The sequence below is a fragment of the Canis aureus genome, chromosome 30 (genome assembly GCF_053574225.1).
Source record: "Canis aureus isolate CA01 chromosome 30, VMU_Caureus_v.1.0, whole genome shotgun sequence".
In the NCBI taxonomy this organism is placed as follows: Eukaryota; Metazoa; Chordata; class Mammalia; order Carnivora; family Canidae; genus Canis; species Canis aureus.
In genome coordinates this window covers 18,203,486-18,220,858 of record NC_135640.1, presented here as the reverse complement: position 1 = coordinate 18,220,858, position 17,373 = coordinate 18,203,486, and the positions used below count along the sequence as shown (strand labels likewise).

Below are 17,373 nucleotides of genomic sequence, written 5' to 3'. Positions count from 1 at the left end.
TCTCTCTCTCTCTCTCTCTCTCTCTCTCTCTATGTCTATCACGAATAAATAAATAAATAAATCTTAAAAAAAAGAAGGAATTCAATATTAAGGAGACTTTTTCTTTCAAATGGGCCATCTAAATCCTGCCTTAAGAATTGGTGGAATTATGAGATAAATTAATCAATTCATTAGATTACTTGTCAGAGATTCAAGCTCCTCCAAAATGGAAGCCTAGTCTTTTAAGAGATGACTGGCAAATTCAGTCTTTAGCCAAATCCTTGGAGTAGGCTAAGATACTAGAAGAGAAAATGAAAAATAATTGACATGATCAGTGTGATTTTAGTAGTTCTAGGACCATAACTTACAAAAGTTACTAGCTTAGTAACTAAGAAGTAATTTGTGGTGAGGTCCTTTGATTTCCTCTGGAAATGTCTTCTTGATCAATGCTTCACTATTTTAGTACTCATTGATTATTATTTTGTTTAATATTTTGTTTTCTCATTTATTTATTATTTTGTTTTCTACTGCAGGGAAGATTCATTTCCTTCCTTCCTACTTTCTTTCTTCTCTTCCTCCCTCCCTCCCTCTTTCTCTTCTCTTCTCTTTTTCTTTTCTTTTCTCTCTTCCCTTCTTTCTTTCTCAGTATAAAATAAGGATTCTTATTTTATTCATTGTGTTTACTATCATGTATTTTGAGCTCGGAATAGCCATACTTGGCTAGTGAGAGCCCCTTTAAATCCTTTGTCTTTCTAAAGTATTTTTTTCTAAAGTATTTTTTCTAAAGTATTTTTAGATACTTTTTGAGTTACTTCCTCATTTTCTGGTCACAAAAATGTCATAGAAAACTTTCTCTTTTGCTAAGATGTCCCAGAATCCAGCCTGTCTTTGCTATTTTGAGTTCAAGGATGTTAGTTTCATTAGGTCATCTCTATCCCCTTCCCTCTTTGATTTGATGCTGTGTCTTACCCAGAGAATCATGAGTCAATCCCTTTTGTGATATGAAATACTTTACACTCAGTCTAGCAGATTCCTTAAGGAATCTAGAAGGTTTTGATAGCCTTTTTAGTTTCCTTAGAAGATGCAGAATTTAGTTGCTTTATGCTCTATCAGTCTTTGCTATGAATGTCAGATGTGGAGGCAGTTAGACTACCTTGTTTACAGTGTTCTTCCTACTGTAAGCCAATGAATCAATCCATGGCTATCCAATGGGTTATTTTATTCAAGTGACTATTTAACTTCAAAGAAGAATGGTTGTATTCTTTGTCATTTAAGGTCCTAACGGGACAATGGATTCATCTCAGATAGTTCATATGAAAAGTTTTAAATAGAGAAATGACATACAGAATTGTAGCAGAAATAAGAGAGCAAACAAGAGTTGGTGAGGTACCGAAACACTAGCAATATTAGGGAGCCTTGGCCATTCCAAAGGCCAAAGGGACACTGGAAAGACACAGTTATGGTGGACCACTGGGGTGAAGACCATGGGGAAACATTCTGATGAAAACATTAATGGTAGAGGGATACAGCCACTGCCATACTCCAAGGTCTGAACTTGGAATGGGGTGGGAGACCTAATGGTATAGACCCAGTCTGAGTCCAAATACCCAGGGACCAGGAGCACAGATGTCCAAGGGCAGGAGGTGATAGCTCAAGTAGAGAGAGTGAATTCACCATTCCTCTGCCTTTTTGTTCTACTTGGGTGCTCGATGGATTTGATGATGTCCACCTGCACTGGGCAAGCCTTTGGTCTGCTTTCCTCCATCTAGTGATTCAAATGCTAATCCCTTCTGGAAACACCATCACTGACACACCCAGAAGTAGTGTTTTACCAGCTCTTTGGATATCCCTCAACCCAGTCAAGTTGACACATGAGATTAACCAACACAAGCACAGTGAGGTCAGAGAGAGAGGGAAATGTGTTCTGTGGGCAAAAGAAGGAGAGCCTGTGCGTGTGCTCAGACGGGGTCTTCTTCACCACCACCTGGGAGCTCAGTGCAATTTATGCTGTAGCAAGGTTATAGATGCTGAATTTCCTATGCTTGATGCCTCAAAAATGCACTTTTAACTCGGTTCAAAAGATTCGCCACACACAAGTGGTATCATATTTACTTTATTAGAAGGAGCTTGTACCTTTCTCCTGCTCTTGAAAAATCCAATTTGCTGTTCCACTGAGAGACAGTATGTCAGGTGCATATGTGGATAAGGCAGTCATAAACAAGTCTACATTCCGCTCACACAATCTAACCCTGTTAGAAGCTATCAGTTAAGGTATTTTCAGGGGGACTGAAGTTGATTATGAGAGAACAAAGAAGCAAAAGTCATACTACATAATAAAAATGGAAATTAGTTTAAATTCTCAGCTCCATTTCCTGAGCCAATGAACATAAAGTTCATGTTCTGCACATCTGTTTGCTGAGATGGATCTACAGTTATGTTAGGGTAAACTAAAATAAACTCCAAATAGGTTTCTAGGGTCATCCTCAAAACTGAAAACATATATCTTGGTCTCTCTATGGGCAGATTTAGGGACACAATATTTGGGGGTTTTGTGTGGGTTGTGATTTCCTCATTTTTACAAGAACCATAAAATTATAGTATTTTCCCATTATATTTTCCCTTTTAAGCTTGGCAAGCAAGCTGTCCTGATCTGGTGCCAGTATTACATCCATGAGATACTTAAGGCCAAATGTCTACATTTTAGAAAATTTAATTATAAGAAAAAGAAAAATTTATAAAAAGTCTGCTACCAATAGAAATGTTTACATTAAATATATTTCCATCCAATTATGAACCAAAGCAGCTTTCCTTTTTCTTTCTCTTTTTCTTTCCTTGAACCATTTTGCTGCTGTGTTTACAGCCTGGTACTGCAGCGCTGTGCTAGCAAGGGAGACTAGAAAGCAGACGTGACCAGACACAAAGGTGATAAAGGCTTGTCTCATTTCAATGTTCAACCAGAGTGGAATGCAAATAGCAAGCAGTGCATGACAAAAAGTAAATTAAATCTTTAAAATCCTTCTTTTAATAATCTTAGATGGTACTGGCGGCTCAGGTAAGGCTTTTCTACAAATATAGGATTTTTTGCTCAGCAAAATCCCCTTAAAAGCCAGATAAGAGGTAATACAAGTTTGTCCCTGTAATACAAATAGCATTTCTTCCTTTTCCACACTGCTTTTTAAACATATATACATATACACCTCTATTTTTTCTAATGGCTTCTCATTCTAATTCACTTGATTACACACTCAGCAAGGGTTTTGAAACACCTATATGATAGGACAGTGACCTGGATACTAGAAGCTTAAAGGTCAGCAGGATGCAGAATGCGTCCTTTGGGAGATCCCAGGTTGCCTGGAGGAGCCATGCACCCAGAGACAAATAACAATCCAGTAGAACATGACAAAATGCTCTAATTACAGGTGCAAATACACTGCTTACTGGAGCACCAGTAAGGGAGCGGCAAGTCCTCCCTTTTGGAATTGGAGTGTATCTAAAAACATATATCAGTACTAGATTATGAAAGTTCAAATGGAAGGAATTTGTAGGATGTAATAGAGAGAAAAGCATTTCTGGCAGAAGGAACAAAATATTCAAATATACAAAGTCCTGTGATTTTAAATCCATTCAAACTTGCACCCATTTTTTAAATTTCAAGACGACATGACACTTTCAGGAAAGGTGAAGCTAACTCTACATTCTCTTGAGTTCAGCTCAAGAGCTTTTGGACTAGTATATATATATATATATATATATATATATATATATGTGCTTGAATTTTGACTGAGCCTTAGGCCAGCTGGCTGCTAAGAGTTTTTGTGTTCTAGTATCTGAAATAGGATAATACTCCATTGAAAGACTCATTTGGGCTTGATTAAATGATGTAGGTTGTAGAAGACAGGGCATCTAGGAGACTTGCGAAACTGACTTATTTATGGAGCTTGGTGTACGTAAGTTGTAGTAGCTTGGTAGTAGCTTGGTGTACCCTGGTGTACCTTGGTGTAGTGTAGCATTGTAGCTTGGTGTAGTATGATTAATACAGGTTTTAGAATCAGGTAAATTTGCGGCACCTGGGTAGCTTAGTCAGTTAAGTGTCAGACATTTGATTTCAGCTCAAGTCATGATCTCAAGAATGTGAGATAGAGCCCTGTGTTGGGCTCTGTGCTGAGCGTGGAGTCTGCTTAAGATTGTCTATCCCTCACCCTCTGCTCCTCCCCTTCTGCTTATGCACTGTCTCTCTCTCTCAAAACAAAACACAACAAAACAAAACAAAGAAAAACGATGGATGATTTTGGACTTAAATCATTCTCACAGTAATTAGCTGAGTGAGCTTGGGTACATCAACTAACTGCTCTGAATGCCACTATTCTTATTTGTAAGATGAATACAATGGAGCAGTTAGTAGCTACAGTTGGGAAGACTGAAAATACTGAACTGAAGGTAAGACTTTGAGCATACCGCCTAGCCCATAGCAGCTGCTCAATAAATGAGTGATAGGAAAATGATGCAGTCAAGACATTTTATTATCCTAAATCATGATGCAGCAGATGAGGACAATATAGTATTTATTAGAGAAATTACCCATTCCAACTTTTAGGGAACCCACACCATCCTACTCCCTTCCTAAAATAATATTTTGGAGCCCCCGACACTTGTGAGATGGCATTAGCATCTGCCCACTCTATTCCTCAGTTCATGGGGAAGACGGTTGTGAGCAGTATGGTAAATACCAAGAGGAGGGTAGAATTAAAGAGGGAGGACAGGGACAGGAAGTTCTTGGTTTTGTCATTCTAGAACCTTCTTCCCCCATTCCCACTTTCAATAGAACAGATTTCTGACATAAGAAAACAATGATTATGATATAGCAGTTTCCTAAAACATGCATTTGAGATATTTTAAAATTAGTGTGAGGATCTGCTCTCCTATTTTCCTCTTGAAGCAGATTTCTTTGTCTCCTACAGCCATGCTCAAGCTGAGCTTGTCAGCAGCAGCAGAGAAAGATTTGTGATCTGAGTCTCAGGCTTGAAGTTGTTTACTGTTGAGTATATTCAGGCATCACTGCATTTTCTTCTCTCTTTAATATGTTACTGGCAGTCGGATGGCTTAAAGTATCTCTGTCCAAATGGAAGCCTTTTTTTTTTTTTTTTTTTTTTGCTTTGTTCTCTATTCCCTCTGCCTCAGACACATGGCCACCTGGCATATGCTGTGTGTTCTCTGTGCAGAGACTGCCAGCACACAAACAAAGCCCGGGTGGACATGAGCGGCCAGAGCAGGCATGATGGCTATGAACTCAGTCAAACCGCTGGTCATTCAGTCAAAAATTCAGATCAAATGGTTTCTTTGACTGAATTAACCATACGAACAGTAGATCTGTCATGTATAGACACAGAAAAGAACAGTAGTAATTCACAAGTTTCTTTTCAATGCCTACATCACAGAAAGAAAATTCCCTAACAATTTTGATATTAAAAAAATTCAAACTAGATCATTATTGGCCAAATGCACTCCAGTTCTTTATAATTTGCAGAGGAAAGAGAAGGAGAAAAGCCAAAATACTTGGTTTAAAGGTAGTCCCTATATCCCCCTAGAAATTACAAGGATTTTTAGAAAGCTTTGTAATAGCTATTCTAGACATAACAGGCAGTATTCAGGACTGGTATAGTCGAGGAGGTAATTTCTCTAGATGTCTAAATTATAATATACATCGTTTGGAAAGAAAAGGGAACAAACTCGCATTCTTTAAAGTGGTAGCCACACATATTTTTGGCATTCCTTTTTTCTCGAGGTGATACTTTATACTGCACAGCTTGTTTTCCACAAAGAGAAAACATAATAAAGAGGGCATAAAAGATTCAGTGTCTTAATTCCCTTGGTTTTCTAAATTTGCATTTCACTATTTGAAAGATAAATACAGTATTTTTTTTTTTTGGAGCTTTAGATGGATGCACAAGTGTTGGTATTTTTGCTAAGAATAATTTGTTGGCAAACATGGTACATCTCACTAAGTTTAGCATAAACCAGTATATTTACTGTGACAATAAGACACTGCTTCCTCAAGCTGGCACACTTCTTTTTTTTTTTTTTCCATGTGCAGTAAGATTAAACAGCAGGGGCCATTGAACTATATAAGAACACTGAAGCTAAGTGTGATAGTCTCAGGTCTTTGAAAAGCACAGTGTATATATTTGATATATGACCAGCACTCACAAGAAAACCATAGACAGGTAAGTCTAACATAGCCATGCCTCTGCCATGGCCCAGGGGATGCAAATTTCAAAGAAAACAGTCAAATGCCATAGATGGCAGCAGCTGTAGGCAAAAGGTATCCATCTGTGGTCAGATCAATTCAATTTTGTTGATTACCCAAAATTGACTACACTCTCTGTTGAGTGGTGGGGTTTCAAAAGAGATAATGAATGACCCCACCTTCAGTAAGCTTGGCTGGCTGATGCAAAGAAAGGAAATTAATTGTTCTGGATAATAAATAAACGATGCCTAATCAGTGGGAATTTTGACTCATCTCTTTCTGTTCTGACTTTTTCCTTTACCTTACCTCCATTCTCTCTAGCCAGATACTGAATTATGCATATTGCCTTTCCTAGAATTTTATGTACTCTGAATTATAGCCATCCAAATTCAGGTTGTCAAGACCCTCTACATTTTGTCAACGGTCTACTATTTCATTTCTTGGCTTTAAATTTCTCTGATTATCTATGTCAATGTCTATATCTGCATCTATAGCTATAGCTATGGTGAAGGCAGTACCCTTTAAAATATATATTTTTTTTCAAGAGAAAAACAATTGTATGTGAATTTCCATAATATTTTCCCTAAGCTAACTTTTCTCCTTAATTTATTAAAATTCATTTTCCTGACAGAGTATATACGTGTGTGTGTGAGTGTGTGTGTGTGTGAAGATAACAATCCTTAAATATTTTATTTCCTAGGGAAAAAACATGAATTTATACTCTTTAGCCAGATATTCATGACTTTTACCAATGTATTCTCCAAGCTGACTTTTCTATCTTATTTATTACAGTTCTTTATCTTGTGCCTATTTTCTATTCAGATCAGTTCCTCACACACAGGAAATATTTTTTCAGCTTCTCATTATTGATCACTCATTTTCTCCCTTCTATTTCCATGTTTATAAATTCTATGCATTCTTTTATGTTTGTATCAAGTATACCTTATACTGTGAAGTCTTTCCTGATTTTCTTAGCCTGACAAACACTCTGTCAACTAAGGTATAACTATTAGAGCATTTTCCACATGCTATTTGAGTTATTACTTTATAATTATATTTTTAATTCAATATTTATCAAGAATTTATCATATGTCTAGTATTGCAGCAAGAGCTTGGGATGTTAAGGTGAAAAAACCACTCATATTGCCTCTACCCTCAAGATCTTCATAATCTAGTAGTGAGACAGACATGAGAACAAATATATCTTGTCGAAAAGGCTCTGAATCTATAGAACTACAGCTGCTATTCTATAAATAATGGCTACATTATTATCTGAGGCATGATGAAATATATTACAAAGAGAAAAAATGCTTGGACTGAGATGAAGACTGAACAAAAGTTCACAGTGAGCCACATTGGGTATAGAGTGGGGTGGCACAGGGCAGTCCTGACAGATGAATATGTGCAAAGTCACATGCTTGACACATATCTGAGGACAACTACATAATTCAGAATGACCAGAACTTAAGTTGCATGGAGGAAGAAGTGAAAATATGGAACTGGCCATGAGGAGAGAGATGAAAAAGGTTTACCTTCTATACACAAGAGTTTGGAATTCAGCTTGTCGGTTAATGATGAGGAATATGATCAGATGTGCATAGTAGAGATGTCATTTTGAAGAAGCTATGGGATTAGGGGAACTAGTTAGACAGTTATTTAGAGGGAAAAATGAGGTTAGGTTTTGAGATAAAACATAGGTAGCAGAGATGGAGAGGTAAAGACAGAAGGGATTAGGACAGTTGCTATGTATCTGTATTGAGAAGTATCATTACTAAAACAGGAAATGCATGAGAAAGCACAGGTTTGGCACAAGTAGAATGATGATGGCTCCAGATTAGGTGAGTTAGTTTTCAGTATTTATCCAGATGTTTATGTAGAATTATTACCTCTGCTCAGGGACAATTAGGTCCTTCTGGGTAGGATCTGTAGCTTTTTCTTCCATGCATTTCCACTGCACATAATCCAGAGTCTTGAATTTAACAGTTGAATGGAAATAAGTAGCCCTGGAAGAGGTTATGTAGGTCTCAGAAACAGTTCTGGTTTGGCTGGTTAGGGCCGCTCAGTTCCCACAATAGATCACTTCTTAAACTTCAAAGGCAAAGAAGTTTCCAGAATTTATTCCCTTCTGCCCTAGGAACTCAGTGATTAGCACAAAGTCCTTCCAAGCAAAATGCATTCTCTTTCAGACAATGTGGAATCCCCAGAAGACTTTGCTAATTCATGTGTCCTGTGAAATAAGAACAGTTGGTTGATGATCAGCTATGATTTTGCTAAGCCAGCTCATCACTTTCTAAATCTCAGATCCCAGGAAGTACTCAGTGGTTTTAAGTGATTAAAAGATATTGATGGACCAATGTCTCAAAGGTTATATCACCTCTGGAGGTACCAGAGTACCAAGTTTAAATCTAAATATTCCTTGAAAATATACATCATAAAGATTTCCTGCATAAATAAATTTTGACCAGTGAAACCAGGAAAAATTTTTATTGAAGTGGAAAATAAGGAAGCATTAGGTGTATATTCGGTATAATATATTTTTCTATCACAGGCTACATCATTATTCCTTTATGAATCTAATATAATATATAATATTTTAAAACTCAACTTTTCTTGTGTTTGCTTCTGGTCCACTTTGGAAAGTGACTGATTTTGTTTCCTATATCAACTTCTGTCCAATTTTACTAATACTGTAAAATAACATTTTAGTTTTAGCTCTTTCTCAGGAATGAAAACACTAGTTTTTGGATTGGTGGGATTTCAGTTTCCCAAGAACAACTAATTCAAATTGTGATTTTTAAAACGTTTTTTTTTCCTACAAAGCTACTTATCTAAATAAAGATATTTTGTAGTTCAATTTTCTGACATTTCTGAATACTGGGAGTAAGAAAAAGAAAAACATAATTGAGCAAATTAAAGCTTTTTTTTTTTTTTTTTTTAGTTTTACTGAAAATCTCATATAAACTTGAGAGGACAACAATTTGCCAAATCATTATTTCAGTATTTCATTTTTTAGAATTGTTTGTAATAACATGAAACATTTTTCTAGTTTGGGTATGGTTGTAATAGGTATTTACACAGGAATAACATGGTATTTTAACACAATAACAAAGAATGGGGGGACAAATATAAAGAGAATATTTAGATACATTTTATGTATCTTTTATGAGCTACATACGAACACAAATTCTCTAATGGAAAAAAGCTAGTCAAGGAGTAAGAAATTCAAAACAGGTGATATCCATGATAATTGAGTATAATTAGGACAGAATTCCTCCAAGGAGGAGTGCAGCCCAAATTTCTGTTGGCTCACGTGCTAAGGCAGCTGTGTCAGACCTACAAAGAAGTGAAATGCAATTTTATTGCCCTTGTTTTGAATCTTGTTTTGATTAACACGATCCCTCTCTGGCTAAAAAATGTTCAATTCTGCCACTTGGATTTTAGAAAGTTGTGCAGTTTTATGGGCTATACTGATGAAAAAAAATCACCAAACACATACTTTCATGCATGGGGAATAAAATAGTGCATCAACTTATAATTGTGTGAGAGTGGAAATATATGGGACCATTTCTCTAGGAAATGCTGATTCTGACTTTGGTGCAAGATTTGTAACTGGTTTTATCATTTCCTAGACAAGAAAACCACAGTTTCAGGAGAGTCCCCATGGGAAAAGAAAGAAAACATTTAGATTAATGAAAAATGAAACATAGTAAGCCATTACCAAAATGGCACAGCAGCCACATTCTGCGTTTCCAGAGCTTATATAGAGACTGTACTGGAGGTTGGGTCTAATCCTTAAGAAACTTCTTTCAACCTGCGTTTCAAGGCAAAAGCTATTTATAGGAGTCACAGACGTCCTTCCCTTGTTGTTAAGGGAAATAGCCAGGTATCAAATCCCCCCTTGGATAGAAGACAAAAATACCATTATTAGAGTTTTGGGCCATGAAAATATTTTCTTGTATAAATGGTATGATCTTATGCATAGGACATTTATTCTCTGTGGGAAGGGCTCTTGACCTTGTGGATAGGAGATTTTGTGCTAGGTTTTTTTTTTTTTTTAAAGATTTTATTTATTTATTTGAGACACAGAGAGAGAGAGAGAGAACACAAGTTGGGAGGGGAACAGGGAGGAGCAGAGGGAGAAGCAGTTTCCCCTGCTGTGCAGGGACCCCCATGCGGAGCTTGGTCCCAGGACCTTGAGGTCATGACCTGAGCTGAAGGCTGAAGCTTAATGGCTGTGCCACCCAGGTGACCCAATAGGAGAGATTTTGTATCCTTTGCCTATTTTTCTTGATTGCTCATTTACATCAAGGCAGGAAAATTTAGAAGTGATAATTCACCGAGAGGGCTGCACCCGACCTTCCACCTCATATCTTTCCTCATATCATAGGTAAATCAAGATAGAACTGTATTTGAGGGGGTGCCTCGATGGCTCAGTCAGTTAGGCATCTGCCTTTGGCTCAAGTCATGATCCCAGAGTCCCAGGATTGAGCCCCACATCAGGCTCCCTGCTCAGCAGGGAGTCTGCTTCTCCCTCTGCCTCTCACCCTGCCCCCACCTTGATCTCATGCTCTTCTCTCTCTCTTCCTCCCTCTCAAATAAATACATAAATACATCTTAAAAACAAAAAAGAACTGTATTTAAGTTCATATTTGCACAGAGCTTTGTAGTATGTGCTCTGGAAGTTATCAAGGAAGTGAGTGAGATCTACTCTAAGGAGTTAATTCTATAGAATACAGAGACAGGAGACAGAATTTAGGTATATTGCTAGAAGACTAACATAAATCATACTACCTTATGAATTGCCAAACCACTTAGAGGAAGAAATATTTCACCCATATTTTTAATTGCACTTAATTTTTTTTTTTTTTAATTGCACTTAATTTTACAACGAACAGAAAATGTCCTGGGCCTTACCCAAAGGCCACATCACAATCTCCAAAAGAGTAAAAAGGTACCTTTTATAAATTTAAATATATATATTAAAATATAATTATAATTTTGTTGTGATGATGAGGCCTACCCAGATAGTTTGGTGTGTGTGTGTGTGTGTGTGTGTATGGTGTGTCTGTGTTTAAGGAACTTTCCTGTTGTCATTTAGTCTTGAATGCCTTTGCAAAAGTGATATTTCTTGAGTTTTCTAATATTTATTCTTTACATGACTTGAATTACATAATTCTAGATTGGAAAATACAGCTATTCATTATTTGTGTGTTGCGGGGAAGCTGAGGACAGGGTACTGATAAACAGGTTGACTAATGGCTAGACTCCAAAACTATTTTCCTAGACCACAGTTTGATGAACACTGTATTAAATCATAGACCCACAGAATATTAAAGGAGGAAGGAATTTGAGGATCGCCTCCACCCTTTTTTACAGATCTGGAAAGGAAGCCCAGAGGACCTAGTGGCTCATCCAAATCATAGGTACGTTAGTAAGTGAACCTGAACCAAAACCCAAATCTCATGGTTCAGTTTGTTTTTCCAAATCGTGCTAGTTCTCGATCATATTTTAACTTTTTGAAAAGATATTATAACCACATTGTTCAACGTTTATAAAAGGCATAGAGTGAGAAGTGTGTTTTTCACTGCTTGCCTATTTTACCTACTTGCCATCGATCCCTCTCTCAATACTCCATGAACCACGTAACCTCATTCAAGACATGGCTCAAAATCACCCTCTCATTGAGGTTTCTCTTGTCTCCTCTGCTTACAGGGAAACCCATACCCCGGCACTCTTCTAATTTCTCCGTAGAACCAATCATGTCCTACTATATTGTATATTTTCCTTTTTCCACTTGCTGTTTATCGCTCCACACTAGAAAATGAGACACACCAAAGAGGGAGTCTTTGTCTATTTCTTTGCTATATCCCCACTGCTTGGTGGGGGTTCGATCAATATTGCTGGATTGAATTAAGTTGAATAATTGTGGGTCTCCCTGCTGGTGTGTTTAGTACATTTATGCTTGAATATTCTATAATTTCTGCCTTCTCAATAATGGTGTTATGCTACTTAGGACATGCATATTCATAACTATTACATCTTCATTGTGAACTGTATCATATATGATTGTAAAGTTCCCCCTTCTGTACCACTTCATGTTTTCACTATGTGTTCCATCTTAGTTGATAATGAATCCTGCGTCTGCTTCTTTTGATTTGGCATTTGCATGGTACACTCTTGCCCATTTTTAAATTTTCATATTATCTTGTTATGTTTTCTATTCCCACCCTTACCCCAAAGTGTTTTTTTTTTGTATACTTTCACTGAGTGATCTCTTTCATTTTGGTATATTTATGGGGTGTTGTATATGTGGTGTATGCCTGCACGTGTATTTAATGTTTGGGAATATTTGAATTTTATTCCTATTCCTATAATTTTGACTCCCCTTTTTTATTGATTCAGATAGTGCCCATTAGTTCCTATAATAATGACATTAGTATATTTTTGTCTCTTCCAACATTTGATTATCTTTTTTACTCTTTACCCTCATACTGTTAAATATATATAAACTTAATATTACTTGACTTGCCAAATATAAATAATATATTTAGCTTTCAGGTATTTAAATATATATAAACTTAATATTACTTGACTTGCCAAATATAAATAATATATTTAGCTTTCAGGTATTTAAGATGAGACAATCAGAAAAACTTTCTATATGGCCAATTCATTTTTTTATATTCCCAATGAGTGTTTGTGTCATATTTATTACAATAGGTTGAAGAAATGGTGAGAAGATAAATTATTATACAAATTTGGGAAATGGATAACCCCTGTGTATTGATTTCCTATTGCTACTGTGACAGATTACCACAATCTTAGTGACTTAACCCACATTTATTACCATACAATTCTGGAGGTCAGAAGTCCAAAATCAGTCTCGCTAGTCTAAAGTCAAGATTCTGGTAGGGTTGGTTCCTAAGGGCAGCTGTATGGAAGAGTCTGTTCCCTTGCTTGGTCCAACTTCTTAAGCCTGCCTACATTTCTGGGCCATGGCCCCCTTCTCCATTTTCAGAGCGGGAAGAGTAGTATCTTCAGGCCTCTCTCTGCTTCTCTTATCAAACCACCTTCTCTAACTCTGATCTTCCTGCCTCCATTTTAGAAGGACCCTCGTGGTTACTTTTGGGCATCCCTAGATGACCTGGAAAATTCTCCCCATCTCAAGATCCCTAATTTAATCACATTTGCAAAGACCCTTTGGCTCTGCAAGGTTAAATATTCACAAGTCCCAGGATTAAGATGTGGACATCTTGAGGGGGGATTATTCAGCCAAACACTGAATAATGTTAGTGGCAAAATATTTGGTAAAACTGTCTCTTAACTATAAATTGAAAATTTTTAAGTGTACCCAAAGCTTTTGTGATCTCAGGCATGGATCATGGAATGGAAGGTTGGGCAAGATACTGCCAGGCCGAAAGTCAGAAACATATTTTGGTGACTTTTAGCTACGTATGATGAGGTAATAAGGTACTATAAGAAAGAGATGAGCTCAGAAAAGTGAGGGATTTTTAAAAAATTTAATCTTTTAGAACTTGAGGTATAATTGACATGTCACACTATATTATTTCAGTATATAGCATACTGATTCAATATTTGTATATATTGCAATATGATCACCACAACACATCTAGTTAACGTGTATCACCTTACATAGTTATAATATTTTTCTTGTGATGAGAACTTTTATCTTCTTAGCAACTTTTTAAAAATTTTTTGAAAATTTATTTATGATAGTCACAGAGAGAGAGAGAGAGAGAGAGGCAGAGACACAGGCAGAGGGAGAAGCAGGCTTCATGCACCGGGAGCCCGACGTGGGACTCGATCCCGGGTCTCCAGGATCGCGCCCTGGACCAAAGGCAGGCGCCAAACCGCTGCGCCACCCAGGGATCCCCTTAGCAACTTTTTTTTTTTTTTTAAGATTTTTTTTATTTGTTCATGAGAGACACACAGAGAGAGGCAGAGACACAGGCAGAGGGAGAAGCAGTCTCCATGCAGGGAGCCTGACGTGGGACTCGATCCCGGGTCTCCAGGATCACCCCCTGGGCTGAAGGCGGTGCTAAACAGCTGAGCCACCTGTGGCTGCTCCTCTTAGCAACTTTCAAATATGCAATATGATATTATTTCCTATAGTCACCATGCTGTACATTACATCTCTAGGACACTTATTTTAATCTGAAGTTTCTTATTTTTTGACCCCCTTCACCCATTTTGCAAGGGCTTTTTTCAAAGCTAATACTCAAGGAGATTCATGGATTTCTTAAGGCTCTGCCCAAGCCTAAAATCATGCCTGACTAGCTAGTCTACTATCCCCAAAAAGAAAATAACCATATGGAGGAGACTGGGGCCCACAGACTTTCCTCCTGAGCAGAGCTATCCAAACTGCAGATTCTTGCAAATTAAAGATTATTGTTTTAACCACTGTTTTTTTTGCATGATTGTGACCATGGGCAAATGTACATATATAATGGTGTTACAAATATTATATTTTACATATTTGTATTTTATTTTTCATCTATAGATGATATTCTTTGGTCCCCAGATATATCAGAAGAGACCATCAAGGGAACCCTGGATGACGCAGCGGTTTAGCACCTGCCTTCAGCCCAGGGTGTGATCCTGGAGTCCCGGGATTGAGTCCCACGTCGGGCTCCCTGCATGGAGCCTGCTTCTCCCTCTGCCTGTGTCTCTGCCTCTCTCTCTCTCTCTGTGACTATCCTAAATAAATAAAAATTAAAAAAAAAAGAAGAGACCATCAAGAAATTCTCCTTCTAGTGTTTCCCTACCTTCTCTTTCCTATTCATTATTATTTTTTTCTTGACAGGGAATATAACTTCGCCTGCTTTGACTTTAACTGTAATCTTTGCATTTGTTTTGCAGTTAAATATATTTAGTGTTTTTTTCCAATTATCTTGTCATGTTTTCACCAGTCTTTCCTTAGTCAGTCCCTCCCTCCGACAATTTTCTTAAAAAGGTCTCTTGAAAATAAAATTCCATGTTTCTGGCATGTTTAAAATAATTATCTGCAATTTTGATAAATCAGTATGGCTCGTCTGCATGTAAAATCCATGGTTCATGCTTTCTCTCCTTAACTATATTTTAGGTAGCTTCCAGTATGGAAAGTTAATGGGGAGAAATTTGAGATCAGCTTGATTTGTTTTTCCCTTTCCAAGTCCTGTGAGACTTTTGCTGGTGTCTGTATCTTCAAAGTCCAGTGTTCTTAACGGACTATGTCTTGGCCTGTTCTAGGTCAATATTTTCTGACACACACTGTTCCTTTTTGTTATGAAAAGACAAATCCTCCTTCATGATTTTTTTTTTTTACTGTGGTAGACTATACATAACATCACATTTAATCATTTTTAAGTGTACAGTTCAGTAGCAATAAATACATTTCCATTGTTGTGCAACCATCACCACCATTCATCTCCAGAATTTTTTACATCTTCCCAAACTGGAACTCTGTACCCATTAAACAAAAATTTCCATATTCCCTCCTACCCCATCCCTGACAACCATCATCCAACACCCTACTTTCTGTTTGTGAATTTGACTACCTTAGATTCCTCACATGAGCACAATCATACATTTTTCTTTTGTGATATTTCATGAGTTTTATCAAATTATGCCTTTGAATATATTTTTCTGGTTTTTGTTTTGTTTTGTTTTGCTTTCTCAAAGGGACTTCATCAGGGACTCTATGCATATATATTGGAGAGACCTCCATCTAATTTAAATAGCTAATATTTTAGGTTATTTTTAACTCTTAATGTTTTCATTTGTGACTTCTCTATTTTCTATCTTACTTTTTCATATCTTTTTTCTTTTTAGTGACTATCCTTCTTTGTGGACTTCAAATTTCCCCTTACTTTATAATGGTTTTTCTACTTCTTTTCTGAAGTAAGATCACTTCAGATCCAAGTTTTCTTGATGTCTTTTACCTGACTTCTTTATTTGTGTTTCTAGTCTAATGTTTGCTTTGTTTTGTTTTTCAATTCATGCTGAAATATTTGTTCATAATTTTTATAGGCACCATGGCAACGAGTTTACTCTCTGGTATGCTTTATGCTTCATTTTCTATATTATTTTTGTATAGATGTTCTTCTCGGTCCTTTTGTATTACTCATCACTGAATGCATTGAAGTTTTTCTGGACAAGGTATTTACAGAAAGTTTCTGTAGGGTTAGATATTCCAGAGTATTCTTTAAAATTTCAAATTCCAGATTCTTTCTCCTGCTGACAAATATCTTTCTAGACTACTTTTTGCCAAAATTTCTCTCCTGGGAAATTTTTGTTAGTTCTCCAAACTTTGCTTCTTTCATCTCAACCGCTGCAGGTTGGGGTTGGTGGCAGGTTTGCCATGAGAGCTGCTCAGACCTGTTCCTTCTCCTGTTACTGCAGAGGACGGGTATATTTTCACAATTCACAAAGAGCCACTCACCTGAGGAAATATAATTTTGCTGATGCTTTCTGGTATATGCTGCCACTAAGCAATTCTAGAACTCCCATATTATTCTCTGCAATTTCTTCTATGTAGCTTGTCCTCAATGCATGCATTTCAATTTTACTTCCTAGTTTCCCTGAAAATGGCAGAGAGGTCTTTATTATCATTGTGGCTTTTGCATGATTTCTAGGAGGAGAAAGGGAACTGAAGTGCCGACTTACACAGGGAGATTCCCTTATTCATTTCTTAGCTAAGCTCCGAAAAGTAATATAAGTTTCAAATTGGTAAATAAATAGCCTTCACAGTTTATCAGACAGTATATGAGGTTAGTTTCCCTGACATTATCTGTAGTCAGCCTCATGGATCACTTCTAATATTACCTTCGTATATATGTTTTTATTTATTTCTGTCTTTCACAGAGTGCTTATTACATTATCTGTTGCATAATAAGTGCTTCACTGATGTTTGTTAGAATCTAATAGATGACTGAATAGTGGATATTACATATCAAAATAATGAGGAATTTTTTAATGTTCATCTTACACAAAATATGAGAAATTCTCTACCTATCCAAGGAAATTTTGCCTACTCAGTTAGTAGGCAGCTTATCTAACCAGTCAGCACTGTATCTACCCAAGTATTTCTTAATCAATTTTTGTTTAAATTGTAGAGCAGTATATTTAAATATAATCATTGATAGACCAGA

The 17,373-nt window shown here is 36.8% G+C and overlaps 1 long non-coding RNA gene across 3 annotated transcripts in view; it reads right to left on the bottom strand.

The window, feature by feature from the left end:
• Positions 1–17,373, bottom strand: part of LOC144301758 (uncharacterized) — a 580,647-nt gene that overhangs the window by 48,948 nt on the left and 514,326 nt on the right. For all 3 annotated transcript variants that reach the window (XR_013368542.1, XR_013368543.1, XR_013368547.1), the window contains one exon: positions 8,110–8,450. This is a non-coding gene — a long non-coding RNA (uncharacterized LOC144301758). The remainder of the gene's footprint in view (positions 1–8,109; positions 8,451–17,373) is intronic.